General features: G+C 43.6%; 1 long non-coding RNA gene and 3 other non-coding genes across 4 annotated transcripts; 1 reads left to right on the top strand and 3 right to left on the bottom strand.

Moving 5' to 3' along the window:
- The first annotated feature begins 4,149 nt into the window (after window positions 1-4,149).
- Window positions 4,150-21,691, top strand: LOC141076914 (uncharacterized). Its single transcript, XR_012227530.1, has 2 exons — window positions 4,150-4,356; window positions 18,843-21,691. It is a non-coding gene; the product is annotated as an uncharacterized lncRNA (long non-coding RNA).
- On the bottom strand, window positions 7,047-7,119 carry TRNAV-CAC (transfer RNA valine (anticodon CAC)). Its single transcript has one exon. It is a non-coding gene; the product is annotated as a tRNA-Val (tRNA).
- On the bottom strand, window positions 8,047-8,119 carry TRNAV-UAC (transfer RNA valine (anticodon UAC)). Its single transcript has one exon. It is a non-coding gene; the product is annotated as a tRNA-Val (tRNA).
- TRNAV-UAC (transfer RNA valine (anticodon UAC)) lies at window positions 14,039-14,111 on the bottom strand. The gene has a single exon. It is a non-coding gene; the product is annotated as a tRNA-Val (tRNA).
- Window positions 21,692-21,718: the final 27 nt, after the last annotated feature.

Genomic DNA, 21,718 nt, shown 5'->3' with positions numbered 1-21,718 from the left:
GTTTAAACATGCTGAAATGAACTTGAAAAAGAAAAAAACATCCAGCCAAAGTCAAGAGGTCTTCCTCTATGTCTGAAGACTGGATAAAGTGCATTTTGCAACACAGGAACCTTTCATTTGTCAGGCTATTGGAGAAAAAGAACAAACAGGGAAACAAAACCATTTTCCACAAAACATTCTCATGCCTTTGTCCAAAAGCCAAAAAGAAAAAGCACCTAGATGCCTGCTTTCGCACCTTGATCCTATCAGGTGTTACTTGAATTAGGAAAACTTAGACACTGTCAAAAACACACATGCTTGCCAAAAGCAAAAACGGGAAGAAATAATCACATTGGTAAAAGTAATGCTCATTAAACCAGCAATAGAATATGCTAACTAAGGCTAATTAAGCCAACAATATACGTTTGTGATCAAAATAAAGAAAAGCCACATGTTTCTGCCCGGGATCAAAACAGGGAACTTTCAGGAGGATGGCAAACAGGACAATCACTACACTACAGTAACCAGACAAGAGCGTTTACTGTGGTCATGGCAAGCATTAAAGATCAAGCACTCATTGTCAAAAGCGCTAGTTTGCAAGAGGAACGCTGTGTTTCTGCCCAGTTTCGAACTGAGGACCTTTCACTGTTGATTCTGCCGCACTAGGGTGTGGCCCGTCTTAATTGTCTGTGGCCAAATTGGATCTTTGGTACAGATTGTACGTGCATGGAGAAAAGAATACACAAGACAGGTGTATCGTGTCAGTATGATTCTTCTCTGTCTTTAATCAAAAAATGAACAGCTTTTATACAGAGTTTGTGTTATTACATCATGGGTACATTTCTAAGTTAGTATTTACCGTTCCCATGCCGCTACATATCACTATGTACGTTTTTGAGTTACTGTTTACTGTTCTCATATGCTACATAATCACTGTGTACATAAGTATTGTTCTTTAGCCCGATCCACCCTTATCCACCCAGTATTGCGGTATTACATGAAGCCTAGGTGGGTCCTACACAGAAATGATACAGCAGAAATCAGAAATATCTTAAAGCAACATGATCCTAAAAGTGTCTATATAGTGGTACAGTTTTGATTCTTGTATATATTCATGTGCCATATATTCTCCCCTTAACAGTCCCTCCTTTGGAGATATGCAAAATCAAAATCCTAATCTCGTCGAACCTATCGATCTGTCCTCCCGGCCTACCTATTTCAACAATGCTGGAACCTAACTAACTAATCTTCACCGTATATACGAGACGACCCATCTCTAGTAGATGGACCCCCTCCTAACGGACTTTGCACAGGAGGAAGTCAGATCCTGGACTTTCCCTCGTTGGCTTGCTTCAAGCAGGCATATTCCAGAGGTGGTGCTTGCATGTTTTCATTAGGACATCTTTCATACAGGGGATCTTCAAAATCGGCATGCATGGTCATCACTGTGGTTTCCATAGTTTTCATCATCATTTTCTTAAGGCATGGAACTATGCAGCATAGAATTAAGGAAAATATGATCAAAGGACATAAAATAACTTTTGCAAACTTAATGGGTCAATAATTGCCTTTATGGCATCCCCAGTGTATTTTATAAACTGTTGTTGATTATTGTATAAATAGTTTATCCGCTTTGCATTCTTATTTACGGTGATGGTACATTTAAACACAACTATTGTCTCGTTCTTGACTCTGAATTTGTCAGGTGCTCCCTGTGTGCCCCCACTGGTATCTATGCTTCTTAGCCAAAATTTACCTTTTGTGTCACCATTTTCCCTCCCAAGTTTAGTACTTGAGCCTAGTACATATAACCCTTGCTCATTCTGTGAGGGGTTCTCAATGGTGAGGTACAGAACTATGCATCCCTCCTTGGGGCAGTGAGCGGTAGTGACGGGGAGTATTGCATCTGGAAGGCCACTCTGACCCTTAAAATGGGCTTTGGACAGGGTCATGCGACTTAATAGGCTTATTCCCCATTTGTCCCTTCGCTGTAGGGCCTGGGCTGGTTGATGTCTCTAGTCACTTTCACCAGTGTGCCACCCAACAAGAGACTAATCCTCCCAGTTTGAACCTTCCCCTATTTCAGCAGTAGTGACACAGATGAATTGTGTATTTAACCCGATATGAAACTGTACCATGGGGCCTGGACATTCTTATTGTGGGACAGTAGTCAAGTTGATATGTTACTCTTGGGGTGGAGACATTATACCAGAAAGTCTGTATGCCATTCTCATGAGTGACTACCCCTTGGTGACTGACTACCCCTTGAGCTAGGAGAAGGATAAGTGCAGACGGATGAAGAGTGGCAGCCGCTACTGGACTCTGGATCCGGCTTCTCCTCGCAGTGGGAAGCGAGGACCCATGGACTGCTGTGATAGTTGACAGGACTTGGAACAGGCTGTCATCTCTAGGTTCAAGGGTACGTCTGTTGAACCTCTTGGTGATGAGGACTCAGTCACCGGGCAGGATCTGGTGGGCTCCTATGTCCTCAGGATCTGGGATGGATGAAAAGACTCGAAAATGCATTTTAGTCACATGTTTTTAAACTTAGTCTACATATAGGCAATTATACTTGTGCGTGTATGTGACCCAAGGGAAAGACTAAACTCTTATGCTATGACTTCCCTGTTTCCTGTATAGCATCAAGTATGTAGAGTTTTGTTCGAGGCCTTAAATTTTCCTTGTTCATCCTTAGGCGTATTTCATCCTGTATAACTTCATCTTAGGTCCATTTCTTCTTTTCTTCCTTGGATACTTGTTTCTGGAGTGTTATTCCTTTTCCTCTGTTTCTGTGTCAACCGTTATTACTGCTGCTTCTTTTGCTGTTACTTCAGCTAGCCTGTTGCCCACTGCTTCCCTTGAAGTGTCTCCAGTGTGTGTGCTTTTACTTTTACCACCGCAACTCTTCCTGGCATCAACAAGGACTCCATTAATTCTTGTATGGCTTTGTGGTGTCAGACTGGCGTTCCGTTAGCCGTGATGAAGCCTCTATCCCTCCAGATTGATCTTGACAGCTTCATGTTGAGTGGACCTCTCGTATGCTTCTGTCAAGGCCCGCAGTCCTGCCTTTGGATGTAGGCAGTGGTTTTGCTGGCAGCAAGTTACTTCTGTGGCTACTGCTATACCAGTGTGCGAACGGCCTTCTTGGTCTGCATACCTTGGTCTATCCACAAAGAGCATCAGGTCAGGATCTTCCAGGTGTTCTCTTGCCTCATGACAGCAAGACAATCGCGTTCAGCCATTTCAGAGTCGACTACCTCTTCCACTAATGTGTCAGAGATGTGGTTTTCATCCTCCATCTTCCTCCCCCCTTTGGCAGAGGTAGAAGAGTAGCTGGATTATGGACAGCACATCTGGAGATGGTGACGTTGTCCGGGAGCAGAGTAGGGCATTGCAGACAGAAATATCAGAAGCTTTATCCAGCACAGGTGGGTTGCAAACACGGTTCTCATGCAGGTTTGGACTTCACGAGTCACTTGGTCAGGTTTTGGAGAGTAGAAGCCAGGAGGGCATTGTCTTCCTCCGTGAAGCTGTGTTAGGACTCCATTTACATGGTCAGGCTTCTTCATGACAAACAGACAAAACAGTTCAGTATAGCGTGGCAGTCCTAGAGCTGTGAAAATGTGATTGCAATTTAGCATATAAAACACACTGATACCTTCTTGGAAAGTCTTGAAATAATTATAAAAAGGTTGCATGTGTAGAAGAGCAGTATTGGTTTGGCTGTCTTCAGTCAGGGTCGGAGGTCATCCATATGTATTGTAAAAAAAAGTGGCTGTGGGATGTATCCTCTTCCAGGGCTCCAGGACAGTGGTCATGGCTCGGGTGAACATAGAGAGGCTATACTGTGCCCCTTGAGGCATCATAGTCCAAATATATTGCTGGCCCTCGTGTGAAAACAAGCAGGTACTGGCTTGCAGCATGTAGAAATAAACTGAAGAAAGTATTGGCCAGGTCAATCACCGTGAACCATAGAAAAAGAAATAGAATTGATAAAAACAAAACATAGTGTGTGGGTTTGGTACCATAGATGTGTTCAGTACTATAACTTCATTGACAGCACATAAGTCATGTATTATCCATAACTTCATAGAAATAATTGCAAATTATGAAATGGAGGGTGAATATTGCAATTTCCTTGGCAGCTGGGCTACTGGCTTCGGCCCCACCTTTACAAACTGGATTTTCAGCCTGCCAATATTGAGTCTGGGATCAGTGCCATTAGTTCAACGCCCACATGATCTACAGATGTGTCCTGTAAAAAAAAAGAAAAGACTACATACTTCTTCAGCAAGAAGATCAATGTCCCTGATCAATCTTCTGATTGCATCGGGACCCACCAGGAATTTGAGAGGAGTATCCTCAACCTCTGTCTGGGTGAGAGATGTTGTTTCTGTATTGTATTTTTGTGGGGGGGTCTGCAAGAGTATCTGTCTCCTGGTATTTCCAGGAGTCCTTGCATGTAGTAGATTGTGTACAAAAGTATGAGCTTTGAGGCTTAAAAGATGATGATGATGATGATTATGTCCCCTCACCATATAACGATAAATACTGTAGATTATCAGTCTGAGCTATTTATTTCCTGTCTCCTCCGGTTCTGTTTAATTATATACCTCCATGTCATATTCATCTTTTTCTTCATTATTCTTTTCATAAACGACATTAATTAATAAACCTATAATGGATGCTGGACAGGATGTAGCACAAGACGTGCCGTCTATATAAATAGTTGGAAAGAAGGTACGGCTCTTTGGGTTGGTCATCTGACAGTCAGAACAAGTCTCACGATATTCTGCATTCTGCGTCTGACAGCTGTCACACGTCCAGTCATCGGGAATGTATATAGAAGTATAAATGAATGTAATGCAGATATTGCAACTGACATCTTCCTGTGTAAATATTTGTTTTGCACAAAATTCAGCAATCTTGTTATATTCCTCTCCTCATCCCTTTTCTCCTAACTTCCTCTGCCACCTTATAAAATGCTTCAGGGTCCTGTAACACCTCATAATACCTGAGGCTGGGACGCTGCTCTCCACTCAGTAACACATTCTTCCATCCCTTCTTATCTAATGCTCCTCCCCTCGTGATCGGAGGGTTTCTTAACGTACATTTTCTTCCTCACTCCACTATGGGTCATATCTGTCTTATAGATATCGACTGACCGCTCCCACCCATTCTATCATCTGAATTCTGAGTATATCTGGAAAACATGTGTATGTGTGCGTCTTAAAACAAATTCTCACGGGGTTATGAACAGTTGGATATGTGACTGTAAAAGCTGTATGTACTCCTTATGTCCGAGTAAAGGGGTCTTCAGTGAACATAGTGATGTCTAGCTATCTTGAACACAGTAATATAGGGAATTAACCAACAACTAACACCAGAGTATTTCACAAATCTTGTGTATCCAGAAACTGCGTAGTATAAAAATACCTTATAAATTGTTAAAATTTCTGTTTCCTCAAAACTTTCGCTCTAAAACATTTCAAAGAAACCATCTCATAGAGAAATGTAGTGACATTAGTAAAACAATAACTAAAAAGTAACAATAGACCTCGGATCTCACAGAGATGTCTGTACAAATCAAGCAATTACCATTCAAGTAATTCTCTTTCTACCTGAACCAACTAACCTTATAATTATAGTATGCAGAACAAAACCAGTTTATCCAATTCTCTAATTTCACAACATATATATATGTATACACACATAAAATGCATTCAAAAATTTTAACCACATGCTAGTACGCCTCCTGCAAATTATACACACTACAAAAGACAAAAGACAATGAATTTAAAACTGGTACTGACATCAAATACTGCGAATCCTTGACACCAAAACAATTCGCAATTTACCTATCCATATGCCAGCCTGATTTGTAGAGGTGAAAAATCTACACCTGGGCAAACCATACTTTTCAGGGAGAGAGCAATCACTCAGTCACATCAACACGGTAATTGAAATTACCCTTCCACCCATATAACTTATGAACCTATGCTGCAGCTAAATCACCATCACCTTAGCCAGATGATGTCCGGTGGGAAACCCGCAAGAAGTCACCAACCACTTAGAGGTTGGAAAATCACTCAGAGTAATCAAGCCCCTACTCCCACTTGCCCACTGGGAGAGACACAGTTCAGACTTCTGCGATCATCGGTCAAGCCGAGAGCAGGACCGGAATCAGAGTGACAGTGAACTTGCTCAGTACGTCTCCCTATCTATATTTTTTTCCTTTTCAGGCTGGCTGAGGTAACAATCACGTATGCAAACAACCAAAACAGCAAAGCAGAGAGGCAAAGCAGATAAGGCAGACAATTAAACTTTTAGATTACCGTAATTATAAATATGCTTGAAGGGTTACTGTGTGTATACTATAAAACAACTTATTACATTTGGGCGCCAACTGTTGGCGTTGGCGTTGGGCGCCAACTGTTGATTCTGCCGCACTAGGGTGTGGCCCATCTTAATTGTCTGTGGCCAAATTGGATCTTTGGTAGAGATTGTACGTGCACGGAGAAAAGAATACACAAGACAGGTGTATCGTGTCAGTATGATTCTTCTCTGTCTTTAATCCAAAAATGAAAAGCTTTTATACAGAGTTTGTGTTATTACATCATGGGTACATTTCTAAGTTAGTATTTACCGTTCCCATGCCGCTACATATCACTATGTACGTTTCTGAGTTACTGTTTACTGTTCTCATATGCTACATAATCACTGTGTACATAAGTATTGTTCTTTAGCCCGATCCACCCTTATCCACCCAGTATTGCGGTATTACATGAAGCCTAGGTGGGTCCTACACAGAAATGATACAGCAGAAAATCAGAAATATCTTAAAGCAACATGATCCTAAAAGTGTCTATATAGTGGTACAGTTTTGATTCTTGTATATATTCATGTGCCATATATTCTCCCCTTAACATCACGTGTAAAGGGAACGTGATAACCGCTACACTACAGAAACCAACCGATTCAAACAAACAAAAAATGCTGTGGTCATGGCAAGCAATAAAGAACAAGCACTGAAAGTCAAAAAGATCGTTTTCCAAGAGAAAAAGCTGTGTTTCTGCCCAGTTTCGAACTGGGGACCTTTCGCTTGTGAGGCGAACGTGATAACCACTACACTACAGAAACCGGATGCAAGAGCTTACTGTGGTGACAACAAGCAATCGAGATCAAGAACTGAAAGTCAAAAGCTTGGATACCAAAAGGTAACAGCGTGTTTCTGCCCAGTTTCGAACTGTGGACCTTTTGCGTGTGAGGCGAACGTGATAACCACTACACTACAGAAACCGGCTGCAGAAGGTTACTGTGGTCATGACGAGCCATCGAGAACAAAGACTCAACGTCAAAAGCTTTAATATCAACGCCTAATGTCATGCTTCTATCCAGTTTCGAACTGGGGACCGTTGGCGTGTGAGGTGAACGTGACAACCACTACACTTAAGAAACTCCATGCAAAGCTAAAGATGTTTAAACATGCTGAAATGAACTTGAAAAAGAAAAAAACAGCCAGCCAAAGTCAAGAGGTCTTCCTCTATGTCTGAAGACAGGACAAAGTGCATTTTGCAGCACAGGAACCTTTCATTTGTCAGGCTATTGGAGAAAAAGAACAAACAGGGAAACAAAACCATGCTCCACAAAACATTCTCATGCCTTTGTCCAAAAGCCAAAAAGAAAAAGCACCTAGATGCCTGCTTTCGCACCTTGATCCTATCAGGTGTTACTTGAATTAGGAACACTTAGACACTGTCAAAAACACACATGCTTGCCAAAAGCAAAAACGGGTAGAAATAATCACATTGGTAAAAGTAATGCTCATTAAACCAGCAATAGAATATGCTAACTAAGGCTAATTAAGCCAACAATATACGTTTGTGATCAAAATAAAGAAAAGCCACATGTTTCTGCCCGGGATCAAAACAGGGAACTTTCAGGAGGATGGCAAACAGGACAATCACTACACTACAGTAACCAGACAAGAGCGTTTACTGTGGTCATGGCAAGCATTAAAGATCAAGCACTCATTGTCAAAAGCGCTAGTTTGCAAGAGGAATGCTGTGTTTCTGCCCAGTTTTGAACTGGGGACCTTTCACGTGTAAAGCGAACGTGATAACCGCTACACTACAGAAACAAACCGATTCAAATATAAAAAAAATGCTGTGGTCATGGCAAGCAATAAAGAACAAGCACTGAAAGTCAAAAAGGTCTTCCTCTATGTCTGAAGACAGGACAAAGTGCATTTTGCAACACAGGAACCTTTCATTTGTCAGGCTATTGGAGAAAAAGAACAAACAGGGAAACAAAACCATGCTCCACAAAACATTCTCATGCCTTTGTCCAAAAGCCAAAAAGAAAAAGCACCTAGATGCCTGCTTTCGCACCTTGATCCTATCAGGTGTTACTTGAATTAGGAACACTTAGACACTGTCAAAAACACACATGCTTGCCAAAAGCAAAAACGGGTAGAAATAATCACATTGGTAAAAGTAATGCTCATTAAACCAGCAAGAGAATATGCTAACTAAGGCTAATTAAGGCTACTTTCACACATCAGGTTTTCGGCGTCAGGTGCGATCCGGCGTCGTGCCGGAACGCCGGATCCGGCAAATGTTTAGTAAAACCGGATGTGACGGATCTGGTTTTCTGCCGGATCCGTCTTTTTCTTGACAGACAAAACCGGATCCGTCTCATTTGGTTCATCCGTTTTTCTATCCGTTTTTCGACGGATTACGCCGGATCCGGTTTTTAAAATTGACCCTTGTGGCCTTCCGAACGGGATTGGCTACTGGAAAACTATATATAGAGTGTTCCTACAGCCCTTCTTTGACAGGTTGTCGAAGAGAAAGTGCAGGTTGGAGAGAAGAGCAAGTTACTGGCGAAGATGGATGTTGTCATTGGAAATATTTTGAAGAATTTGGCGGATTTTACAGCGGAGGCGAATCGTTTGAGGGTGATTGTTCTGGAGAAGGAGAGAGCGAGACAGCAGCGCATCAGGCATCGTAGACGACGTTTGTGGATCCACCCCATCACAGCCAAGAGAATGACGCGTGGGGTCTATTCTACACTCTGCATGGACCTTCGACGAAACCCGGATAAATTTTTTGGATATGTTAGGATGAAAATGGAGAATTTTGATTACTTGGTGGAGCGCATTGCACACCTCATAAGAAAAGCGAACACCTATTGCCGCTTCTCTGTTTCACCCGCAGAGCGTCTGATGGTGACTTTAAGGTAAGCCACATTTATTGGATGTGATCGCATCAGAGCACACTTTCACTGCAATCTTGTTGGTGGTAGTTTGTATCTCCAAGTGTTATAGCTCAGTTTTGGTATGTAATGCTGTGATTTAAAACTAATTTATTGTTTTTTAATTCCCCACAGATTTCTTGCAACTGGAGAATCCCTTTCGTCACTGCATTTCCAGTACAGACTCGGGATTTCCACCATATCTGGAATTGTGAAGTACACATGCCGTGCACTGTGGGACTCCTTAGCTGAAGAGTTTTTACCAGAGCCCACAACAGAGAGGTGGATTGAAATTGCTGACAAGTTTCAACAGATATGTCAGTTTCCCAACTGCTTGGGCGCTGTGGACGGGAAACATTTCCGCATTGTAAAGCCTGCTGGATCGGGATCGGAATATTTCAATTACAAGAAATATTTTTCAATTGTCCTCATGGCCATCGCTGACGCGGAATACAAATTTATTGCGGTTGATATTGGGGCCTATGGCCGCTCCAATGACTCTCAAGTTTTCAAACTGTCTGCCATGGGGCGTAAACTGTATGGAAACACCTTCCAGTTCCCACCACCTACCACTGCCGCAAACATCTGGTCCACCTATGCCATTTGTCTGTGTAGGGGATGAAGCCTTCCAGCTGTCAGAACACCTTTTGAAACCGTACTCTAGCAGAGGATTGACAATACCAAAACGCATTTTTAATTACCGCCTCACAAGAGCAAGAAGAATGGTTGAATGTACCTTTGGTATTCTGACAGCCAAATGGCGGGTCCTATTGACTGCGATCAACCTCAAGACAGAAACTGTGGACGAGGTGATCAAAGCGTGCGTGGTACTCCACAATTTTGTTATCTGCAAGGAACCCATTTCCATTGAGGACACCTCTGAAGAAACCACCTTGCAAGATTACCATGACATTACCACTAGAAGTTCTGTGACGGTTTCAGTGATGAGGGACAATTTTGCACTATACTTTATGTCACCTCAAGGCAGAGTACACTGGCAGGATGACAGAGTGTGAAAGATTTGTGCCCTAACCAAACTTGTGTACCTTCTGTACCAACAGTATATACCTTTGCCAACCAAAGTTGGCTATCTTGTCATGGTCTCTATTTTTAGCTTTAGGCCACAGGTGTGTACCTGGTTGTGTTTTATGCAAAGTATTTCACCTTTTAACAAAAGTTGTGTACATTGTTAGGAAATCACCAACAATAAACACAACTTTTTAGGTGAAATACTTTGCTTCAAACACAACCAGGAACACAACTGTGGCAAAAAGCTAAAATTTACCCACAGTTATATACCTAGTTTTGAATACCATTTCACCTTTTAAATACCCTGTATTTAACCTTTTTCGCCGCAGAAAGAAATGACAGACAACCAGTGTAAAATAATTTAACTTTTATTGAAAAATGTTTTTTTTAGTAAACTTTTTTTAAATTTTAATAAACTTGTTTAATAAAGCTTTGAAACCATAAAACTGGTCATTTTTATTTAAATACACACATTATAAATCTGTGCAGTGTGTGGTGGAAATACTGCTGGAGGGGCTGCGGGACACTTCGACACTGGGAGTGTGGAGAGAGGACTGGGATCGTGGTGGGGAAGGAACAGTTAGAGGTGAAGGTGTGGAAAAAACTACAGAATGGGTGGACATGTGGGAAGCAGAAGAGGTGGTGGGTGGTGGAGTGGAGGGTTGGGCAGGGACTGTAGGAGCAGATGATGTTGATGGCAAGTTGTATGGGGAAGGAGTTTGGTACGGGGCAGGTTGCTGGAAGTGGGGAGATGTCTGGTACAGGGCAGGTTGCTGGAAGTGGGGAGATGTCTGGTACGGGGCAGGTTGCTGGAAGTGGGGAGATGTCTGGTACTGGGGAGGTTGCTGGTACTGGGGAGTTTGCAGGTACTGGGGAGGTTGCTGGTACTGGGGAGGTTGCTGGTACTGGGGAGGTTGCTGGTGCTGGGGAGGTTGCTGGTACTGGGGAGGTTGCTGGTGCTGGGGAGGTTGCTGGTGCTGGGGAGGTGGATGGTATGTAATAGGAGGGGGAGGATGGAAAGTGGCTGGAGGGGGTGTAGATGTAATAGGAGGGGGAGGATGGAAAGTGGCTGGAGGGGGTGTAGATGTAATAGGAGGGGGAGGATGAAAAGTGGCTGGAGGGGGTGCAGGTGGAGGAACTACTGTGGTGGGAGGAGGAGGTTGGGAGGTAACTTGCTGGAGAGCAGCGTGGCATGAATGCATTACATGCATCTGCTGGGCAGGAGAGAGCGTTTCCATGCGCTCCACAACAGACCTGAAAAAGGTGTGGTTTGGCGAAGATCTTGCTTCTGAATGCATGGTTTGCAGAAGTGTCTTCACCTCCAGAATGCTGGAGTTGATCTGCTGAAAGCCTGCGGAGATTTGCTCTGACAAGACTTTTAGACAGTTCTGGAAAGATGCATTCAGATGCAAGAACTCTGGCGCATAAGTCTTTTCCTGACCCCTCTGCCGCTGCCGCCCAGTACCCGCAGGTGTACTAGAGGTGGCAGGGGCAGAAGGGTGGGGTAAAGGGAAAGCGATCTCCTCACCAGCAGCTTCATGTAATGTAGGCGGCCACGATGCTCCTGTGCTGGTGGATGGGACAGATGGGTCGAATGTGTGGGAAGGCTGGGAAGGTGCAGATGTACCGGGGCGGTCGAAGTGTCCCTCGGTGCTGGTCTCCTCAGGGATCGCCTCAGAAGGGTCCAATCGTGCAGGTTCCCGAGTGCTGCTCACCGTGCTGTGGAATAAAGAGAAAAAAAAACAATTAAAATAGTGACATGGTATGGCCCTGGCTGAAAAAAAAAGTTACATCTAAACTTTTTTTGTCACATGTGGTGTGTAATATTTACCTTCTGGTGAGCATTGTCTCCCGGAGGAACGACAGGGCTCGTGCGTACTTGTACTTGCTCCTGCGTCCTCCAGATCCACTCGGGGCCCGCATCTCTTTATTGAACTCCTTCTTGAAACGATCCCTCACAGACCGCCACCGCTTCACAATTCTCTCCCCTGAAACGAGAAAGGACAAAGTGGTTAGTATACAACATCAGTGTTTCCCAAACTCCAGTCCTCATGGTCCCCAGGGGTCATGTTTTCAGGATTTCCAAAGTAAATAGAAATCCTGAACACATGATCCGTGGGGACCACGAGGACTGGAGTTCGGGAAACACTGGTTTAAATCAAGCAACCGGTACTGTATATACTTACGCTCTTTAATCTGGGCCCGAGCTTCGAGGTCCTCCCAGCGGTCCACAAGGAGCGAACAGATTTCCTCCCAGAGTCGTTGGGTAACGATCAGGTCAGCGTGGCGGCGGTCAGCCATATTCCAGAGCGGCTCCCTTTCTCTGACGAGATCGATGAGGTGGTCCACATCAATCCCTCCATCCTCACCGTCAGAGTCGGGAGCACGCTGTGAAGGCTGTTAAAGAAAAAGACAAAAATAACATAATTAGCCTCCACAAAAGAAATGAAATAAAAAGTGCAAAAAAAACAAAGCAAAAATATTTATACTTACACGCTGGTGACCGCCGCGTTGCTGTCGCCGACGACCCTGGGAGGCACTGCGAGGACCTCTTGGCCGAGCACCAGATTGGGAAGACTAGAGAAGAAAACAAAAAATGTTATGTCTTTGGATGTAGGCATTTGTTTGCTGTGTGTGGTCTGCAGAACATTGTTTTCTATGTGTTGTGTGTAGTGTGATGTTGTGTTTCTGCGTTTGATGCAAAAAACTTACCAATTGTGAGTCCACTCCAAGTGTCTGTCCACCCCTTCCTTCTTCTTCTGGGAGCTCCTCTTCATCTTGTGATTCCTGTTTTGAAATAAAAGGCAATGAATAGACATATATTACAGAGATGATGGATTTTTGAAATAAAAACTTACCGTCAAACGCTGACGATGCGAGGGAGGGAGGGCTCCCAGAAGCTGTGCTGTCTTCCTCATGGCCAGACTCCATGGCTGTGGGTGGTGTTTCTGCTGCTGCATCTATTGGGCGGCTGTTGAATAAAGAGAAACAAAGGGCCCATGAATATCTTGATATTCCATAGCCCTAGTTTGGAGGAATTGGGATTTGATAATTACCGTCTCTCATCTGCTGCTGGACTCCCCTCACGTTGTTCAGCATGCTGCTCCATTTGGGGTGGTGCTGATGATGCTGCTGCTGCAGATGTCTGCTGCCTTCTCCTGCTCCTGGTTCTTGGCTTGGGTGGCATGTTGGGTGTGGCTGAGGGTCCCATTGTCTTGCTTTTATATATGTCCTGTGGGCAGAGCTACTGAGCATGCTCAGACCAAAGAAGCCGGATCAGGCGCATTGCGGCGCTCATAGGCTTTCATTGTATGAAAAAGCCGGACTCGCCGGAGACAAAAAACGTTACAGTAGCCGTTTTTTCCAGACGCCGGATCGCGTCACATTGCCGGATCCGGCGAAAATCGGATAAAACGCATGGCCATCCGGCTCGACCCGGCTCTAATGCAAGTCAATGGGGGGGAATCCGGATCCGGCATTGCATTTCGCCGGATCCGGTTTTAGTCAAAAGCGCCGGATCGCGCCTGACGCCGAAAACCTGATGTGTGAAAGAGGCCTAAGCCAACAATATACGTTTGTGATCAAAATAAAGAAAAGCCACATGTTTCTGCCCGGGATCAAAACAGGGAACTTTCAGGAGGATGGCAAACAGGACAATCACTACACTACAGTAACCAGACAAGAGCGTTTACTGTGGTCATGGCAAGCATTAAAGATCAAGCACTCAAGATCAAGCACTCATTGTCAAAAGCACTAGTTTGCAAGAGGAACGCTGTGTTTCTGCCCAGTTTCGAACTGCGGACCTTTCGCATGTAAAGCGAACGTGATAACCGCTACACTACAGAAACCAACCAATTCAAACAAGCAAAAAATGCTGTGGTCATGGCAAGCAATAAAGAACAAGCACTGAAAGTCAAAAAGATTGTTTTCCAAGAGAAAAAGCTGTGTTTCTGCCCAGTTTCGAACTGAGGACCTTTCCCGTGTGAGGCGAACGTGATAACCGCTACTCTACAGAAAACAGATTCAAGCGCTTACTGTGGTGACAACAAGCAATCGAGATCAAGAACTGAAAGTCAAAAGCTTGGATACCAAAGGGTAACAGCGTGTTTCTGCACAGTTTCGAACTGGGGACCTTTCGCGTGTTAGGCGAACGTGATAACCACTACACTACAGAATCCAGCTGCAGAAGGTTTCTGTGGTCATGACGAGCCATCGAGAACAAAGACTCAACGTCAAAAGCTTTAATATCAACACCTAATGTCATGCTTCTATCGAGTTTCGAACTGGTGACCGTTCGCGTGTGAGGTAAACGTGACAACCATTATACTTCAGAAACTCCATGCAAAGCTAAAGATGTTTAAACATGCTGAAATGAACTTGAAAAAGAAAAAAACAGCCAGCCAAAGTCAAGAGGTCTTCCTCCATGTCTGAAGACAGGACAAAGTGCATTTTGCTACACAGGAACCTTTCATTTGTCAGGCTATTGGAGAAAAAGAACAAACAGGGAAACAAAACCATGCTCCACAAAACATTCTCATGCCTTTGTCCAAAAGCCAAAAAGAAAAAGCACCTAGATGCCTGCTTTCGCACCTTGATCCTATCAGGTGTTACTTGAATTAGGAACACTTAGACACTGTCAAAAACACACATGCTTGCCAAAAGCAAAAACGGGTAGAAATAATCACATTGGTAAAAGTAATGCTCATTAAACCAGCAATAGAATATGCTAACTAAGGCTAATTAAGCCAACAATATACGTTTGTGATCAAAATAAAGAAAAGCCACATGTTTCTGCCCGGGATCAAAACAGGGAACTTTCAGGAGGATGGTGATAGGAACTGAAGGAGTTAAATTGAGTTCTGTCTATGTTGCATTTTCTTGTTTAAAACTTATCTTTTCTGTTCCCTTGTGAACCAAGGTCAAATACTCCTGCTTTTTAGCCTACATGACTTTCTTTGTAGAAAACAAGTTGTGAAATCATTTTTTATACTGCGCATGTCTGTAAATGTTTAAATTCTTTGCTATAAAAGATGGAAGCCTAACTGATAAGCCAGAGGCGTCTTGGCTGGCATCCCGAGTGGTATTGTACAGCTTGTGTCTGTGTTATCCTTCTCGACGAAGCAATCAATTAGAGACATATGGTGCCTTACACCCAAGAACATCGGTCCTTCAGAAGAAAGAGGTATCTGAGGGATCCCGACAGTTTCCTGGCGCCCGAAACAGGGACCTGATATAGGCACCTCTCCAAGACTACCCGATCTACAGACCACTCCAGTTACTGATGAAATTGTGAACAGCAGACCTAAACACCTGGCCAGGTAAGAGATCAATTCTTCTCTTCTCTGCTCTTCATAATCTATCATTATAACTAAGGTCCGTATCAAGGGGAATCTAGTAGAGGAGGGGGCCATAAAATCAGGTCCATATAAGAACTCTGAGGAAATCGGGTGTGACACGCATATGTAATTCCTGTCCGAATGAGAGGCTATTGCAGATTCTGCCTGTGTACTGCTATTTTTAGGAGAAGAACTGATGCAAATCATAACGGGTATGGTGATTGGACATTTGCAGGGACAACCCCAGACACAAACATAAAAAGTTTCATCACTTCAAGAAGGGAGAACAGTGGTGGGTATTGTTAGCATTGAATACACATGTCCCATTGAGTGACATGTTGAGAGGTCTGACATTACGGAATATAAGGCTGGGTGAACAGTTCATACTGCGCAGCCCGGACGGACAAGTTTTTCACAATAGACGGTTCCGCACTAGGAATAGAGGAGGTTGTTGAGTGACTGCCTTGATTTGAAGGACTGTGGAAAGTAGACAAATAAGCTGCACAGTAGGTATTCGTTCAAAGAGTGGTGATATTGCCTAACTGGGTCATGTGACAGCGTCCTTTCGGGGAGGTCACCGCCTAAGCTTAAATCAACACCCTTTACGAATAAACCTTGTGACAGATAAGAGTGTGACCGAATGAGCACAGGACCACGAAATGAGCCTGTGACAGGATATGACTGAAGAACCCCGATAAATGGATACTTTGTTTACAATCCTGTGTGTTGTGGGAGTGTTACTGTTCGGATGCTACCTAGCATATAAGTACATGAGACACGTAGTACAAGGAGGAACAGACACCCCGTTTAACCTGTTGGCACCTTAGGAAGAAGGTAACGAGGTATAGTAGAGCCTAGTCTTGAGCTTACCCAATACACCACCTAAGGCAGGGGACTAACAGGAAGAAACAAGAGAAACAGGATAGAAAGATGGGGAACAGTCAGGGAAAGACACCTGAAGAAGGAGACCGGTTATGTGATATAATTGAGGATAGATATGGAAGTAGTGCAGCAAACAACCTGGAAAAGGTATTAATCAAATCCAAAGTGCAAGATAGGCAGGCTGTGTGAATCCTTGTATATATGTCTATGAGAACCTTTGAATAAGATGAGAGATGAGTAATTGAGTAAAAAAAAAATCAAAAAAAAAAAATCAGTGAATGAGCACGTATGAATGAATCATCACACATCATTTTTGTGTCAAGAGATTTGTGACCTTTCTAGTTGTGGTGGAATCCCGGACAGATGCGTTATAGATATTTCAAATCTACATCTGAGACTGAATGAATTGAGTAATGATATAGTTCGTGTTATATGTGGCATTACATTGTAAAGTTTACTGAATGCATTTGGCCAGAAAAAGGGCAAGGCATGGTTAATCTCATTATACAGTTATCTACCCTTACAGTGAAATCCCGTGATTTTGAGTTTCTTTGTAGAAATTGATTTTGATAAGTCTAAAGAACTACAGAATTCTGTGAAGGACGACGCTGCATTCTGACGGGAGGGAGGAAAGATGGCGCTGCGCAGTTTTTCTTCTCCCTTCGCTCTTATCTCTGCTGAGTGTGAGCTGTGCTCAAAATTCTCTGTAATTCTATCCGTAAGGTACGCGCTGAAAGATTTGTGCATTTTAAAGCAACAGTACTTAATTGAAGATTGGAAGTTAAAAGTAAGATATGGTGCCTAATTTAGAAGGGAATTGTAAGTGATTGTTTGGTCATTGTAAGTGATTGCTTGGTCATTAATGTGTTTGAACCTGCTTCTAGTTGTGTGATTGATTTGTATAGCAAATTGTGTCAAATTACAAAAGACAGAGCAGGAAGGAAGCAGTAAAACAAGTGGGACAAATATTGAAAAAGGCAAAAATACCAGAGTGTGAATGTTTGGATGTACAAAAAGGCACAGACAAGGGAAGAAAATAGCAAGTGAATAAATGATGCTTGAGAATGTGCAGCAGTATGGAAGGTGTATTATGAATGTTTGATTGACAAAGTGTAACCAGAGACCCAGACAAAACAGATGGACTTGTAAACACTGTGGTCAGACTCAGACAAACCCAGACTGAATAGCTACTTGTGTGACCTGTGCTACTGACCTAAGCGAATTGCACTAAATCCTATCCAGACAAGATCATAAGAAGCTGACATAATAGTGTGGATAGTGGGTAGTGGGGACATTGGCCCTTGAGGAGTAAGCTGACAGTAGACATCAGACGACCAACCCCATCAGGACCTAGAAGTGTGACTAGAATAAGAAAGATGCAGGAGTATTGTCCCTGGAGCCCCTCTGACCAGCTAGCTTTGCTGAAGCAGCTGCCTGACCCTGAAGACCAACCATTCCTGTTTTACAGACACATAAAGGAAGTACAGCAGACATATAAGTGTACCTGGGCAGACCTAGAGAGGTTGGTGAGTTTAAAGGCAGGTGACACACTAGGACATATAATTAAGACACACACAGATGTGACAAAGAATCAGGCTTGGGGCATGGATGATAAATCTGCACGATCTGGGGAGACATACTGTGAGTCACTAAGACAATGGGCTGCAGTGGAACAATCAGAGCAGTCTGTACTCCTGACTAATGTGACACAGCAAAAAGGAGAGAGTGTAGAGATGTACTTTGGACGGTTACAGCTGAAATGGGCAGACATGGGGTACATTTGCATAAACCCACTTGATGTTAGAATACTGGTGAATGCATTCATTGACGGTATGAACAAAGACTTACGAGACGCAGTACAGACAGCCAGACCTGAATGGAGACATGTAGATCTGAAAGACCTCCTTAAGGTAGCTAAAGAAATTGAGCAAACAAGGACAATAAAACGACCTGTCATGTATGCTGGAGCACAAGGAAAAAAGTGGAGACGTAATAGGGAAGGCATGTGAGATGACACTGACGTTTCTTTTGACAATCTATTCCCCACATGACATCCATGCCATACTCCTACAAGTTCAACCAAAACATCTGTCTATGGCCAGATAGCTCCAACTTGAGTGTGCTCTACTAATTCCTGAGTATGTCACTCCTCACAAGATGTAACGTTCTGAATCCAGCCACCCTCCTGCCTGTGGATTCAGAAAAGGGGGAATTGGTGACCGTATTAGCAAGTGAGGAAGGATACTTTGACATGACGCATGAACATGTCTGCATAGAACTGATGAGTCAGGAGACAGTTGGGTTTGCACACATTCATGAAAAACCTGTTCCTAATGCAGACTTTGAGTTTCTTTTTTGTAGATGGCCCCAGATACCACCAGGATGGACGATTCTACACTGGATATGCAGTAGTATACTCACATGAGGTAATCCGAGCGGAACCACTCTCTCCTCACATGTCTGCGCAGGAGGCAGAGTTGAAGGCACTCACTGAGGCTTGTAGAGCCGCTGCAGGTAAAGTCGCTAATATTTTCACAGATTTGAAGCCCTTTAAAAATGCAGAGCTGGTGAAACAATTGATGGAGGCATTGATGTTACCAGTCCAGGTTGGCATTGTCAAGGTAAAAGCACACACAAAGGTGACTCCGTGGAGGTAGAGGGCAATAGAAGGGCGAACGAGGCTGCTAAAATAGCACAAGGCGGCCTAGAGAGAGCAGTGGATGGTGGCGGGGAGTCAGCGTATTCCAGCCACATTGGGTCTAGATGTCCTGAAATCCCTCCAGCAAAAGGCTGCCCAAACAGAGAAGGTACACCAGGGGAGACTGGGAGCTGAGCTGAACTCAAATGGAGTATGGGAGAATAAGGATAAAATGTGCCCACCAAAGTCCCTGTTCCCAATCATGGCGCAAGCAGCACATGGCCCCAATCACACCTCAAAACGTCACATGTGTGCCATGGTAGATGCCTTCTGGATCGCTCCTGGTTTCAGTTACGCAGCCGCGAAACTTGTACAATCATGCCTCATCTGTGCACAGCACAACCCAGGTAAAACAGTAAAAGTCCCTAAGAAAGCGACACCTAGGCCTCTCTACCCGTTTCAGAGACGGCAGATTGACGACATACAGCTACCAAGGTAGGAGTGTATGCAAATATCCTAGTATGTGTAGATCTCTTCTCTGGATGGCCAGAGGCCTACCCGGTGAAAACGGCTACAGCTCGAGCCACTGCAAAGAAACTGGTGATGGAACTAGTACCACGATTCGGTGTCCCTGAAACAATTGAATCAGACAGAGGTACACACTTTACTGCTGAGGTAATGCAAAATGTAATGCAAATGATAGGTGTAGAACAAGCATTTCATACACCCTACCACCCACAGAGTTCAGGGAAGGTAGAAAGAATGAACGGGACACTAAAAATGAAAATACAGAAAACCATGGAGCAGACCCATAGACCATGGCCAGAGTGTCTCCCATTAGCATTATTCTCAGTAAGGCACACACCCACGGGGAAAGCTAAACTGTCACCCTTCGAGATACTGTTTGGAAGACCACCAAACACAGGGTTGTACTACCCACAGGTCTTAACACTCAATGTGGATAATTTGACAAGTTATGTAATCCAGTTGCAAAAGCATTTAACTCAAATGCATTCTCTAGTTTTCTCTTCCATTCCAGATCCAGATAGTGTGGAAGGAACTCACTGTCTGCAACCTGGTGATTACGTATATGTCAAGAAACACTCCAGAAAGACCCTTGAACCCCGATATCAGGGACCTTACCAAATACTCCTGACAACGCCTACTTCTGTTAAGTTGGAAGGACGACCAACCTGGATCCACGCATCACATTGCAAACTAGCCACAGGAATTAACAAAGCATAAGAGTGCATAATGTTTTGGTTTAGTTTTGTTGCATTATCTGTAATAATGGTAGCTGCGTGGGACAGTCTAAATGCTCCAATGTCCTTGAATAATAAGTTTATACAACATCATGAAAAATTACTGAATGATTGGTTAAATGACACTCAGCCTCCAGCAGATTGCTGGATCTGCACACATTCACCAGTATCAGCCACTAGTATTCCGTTCCTTGTTATTCCTGTGCCACCCGAGGAATTATTTGCCTGGACCAGTTGTTCTGATACACTTGCTAATAATGCCACAAATAATGTGAAGTTATGGAACACAACTGTTGGAATACCTATTGTGGGATGGGTAGGATACCCTTGGTGGCAGGGTAACCTTTCAGGAAGTAATGCACACCTTCAATATCTGGCATATAAAGGGGGGGCTCGGGTACCCAGGAATAGAACTCGATTAACCTACCTGGGGCAAATTCCAATGTATGGCCTACAAGTTAGTTTTAATGTAACTTCCCACTCTACTGATGCCTTCAAACCAATACTGCTAGAAAGAAGGTTGCATAACACGTCCTGGGAGTATTCCAATTTATTTCCCCAGGGCAATAATGAAACTTGTTTTAATATTTCAGGTAATATACCTTGCAACGAGTCATCTGGATATGAGAAAGGAATTCCCACCTGTGGAAATCCCGATGTAGGCTATTGTAGCCCTTTAGGACAACTTCCAAATTGGTGTATGCTTCAGAATGTATCTGCGTTCATAGATTTGGTTCATAGACTGGTATTACAACATTCAGCCCTATGGGACCTACCTAGTGACATGTACTGGATATGTGGAGACAATGCATATAAATGGTTACCAGTAGGGGTTTTAGGTTGACATCTCATTTCTGGCATGAAGGAGCGTACTCTTGTGATGACAGACGTGGCCTTAGTAACTGGGGGATGGAGAGGGTAAAAGAAGATACCTGTCTCCCTCGGGCAACCCGTCGGCCTGGGATAGTACCTGGTGAATAGGGCACTATCAGCTGTCGTTGCAGGATCCAGTGTTCCAGATTGTGAAGAATAAAGATGTCAAAGGGGGGAATGATAGGAACTGAAGGAGTTAAATTGAGTTCTGTCTATGTTGCATTTTCTTGTTTAAAACTTATCTTTTCTGTTCCCTTGTGAACCAAGGTCAAATACTCCTGCTTTTTAGCCTACATGACATTCTTTGTAGAAAACAAGTTGTGAAATCATTTTTTGTACTGCGCATGTCTGTAAATGTTTAAATTCTTTGCTATAAAAGATGGAAGCCTAACTGATAAGCCAGAGGCGTCTTGGCAGGCATCCAGAGTGGTATTATACAGCTTGTGTCTGTGTTATCCTTCTCG

The sequence above is a fragment of the Dendrobates tinctorius genome, unplaced genomic scaffold, assembly GCF_039654945.1.
Source record: "Dendrobates tinctorius isolate UK_male_01 unplaced genomic scaffold, ASM3965494v1 ptg000432c, whole genome shotgun sequence".
Classification (NCBI taxonomy): Eukaryota; Metazoa; Chordata; class Amphibia; order Anura; family Dendrobatidae; genus Dendrobates; species Dendrobates tinctorius.
Note: the sequence above shows the minus strand (reverse complement) of the source record. Positions and strands in the feature narration are given on the sequence as shown.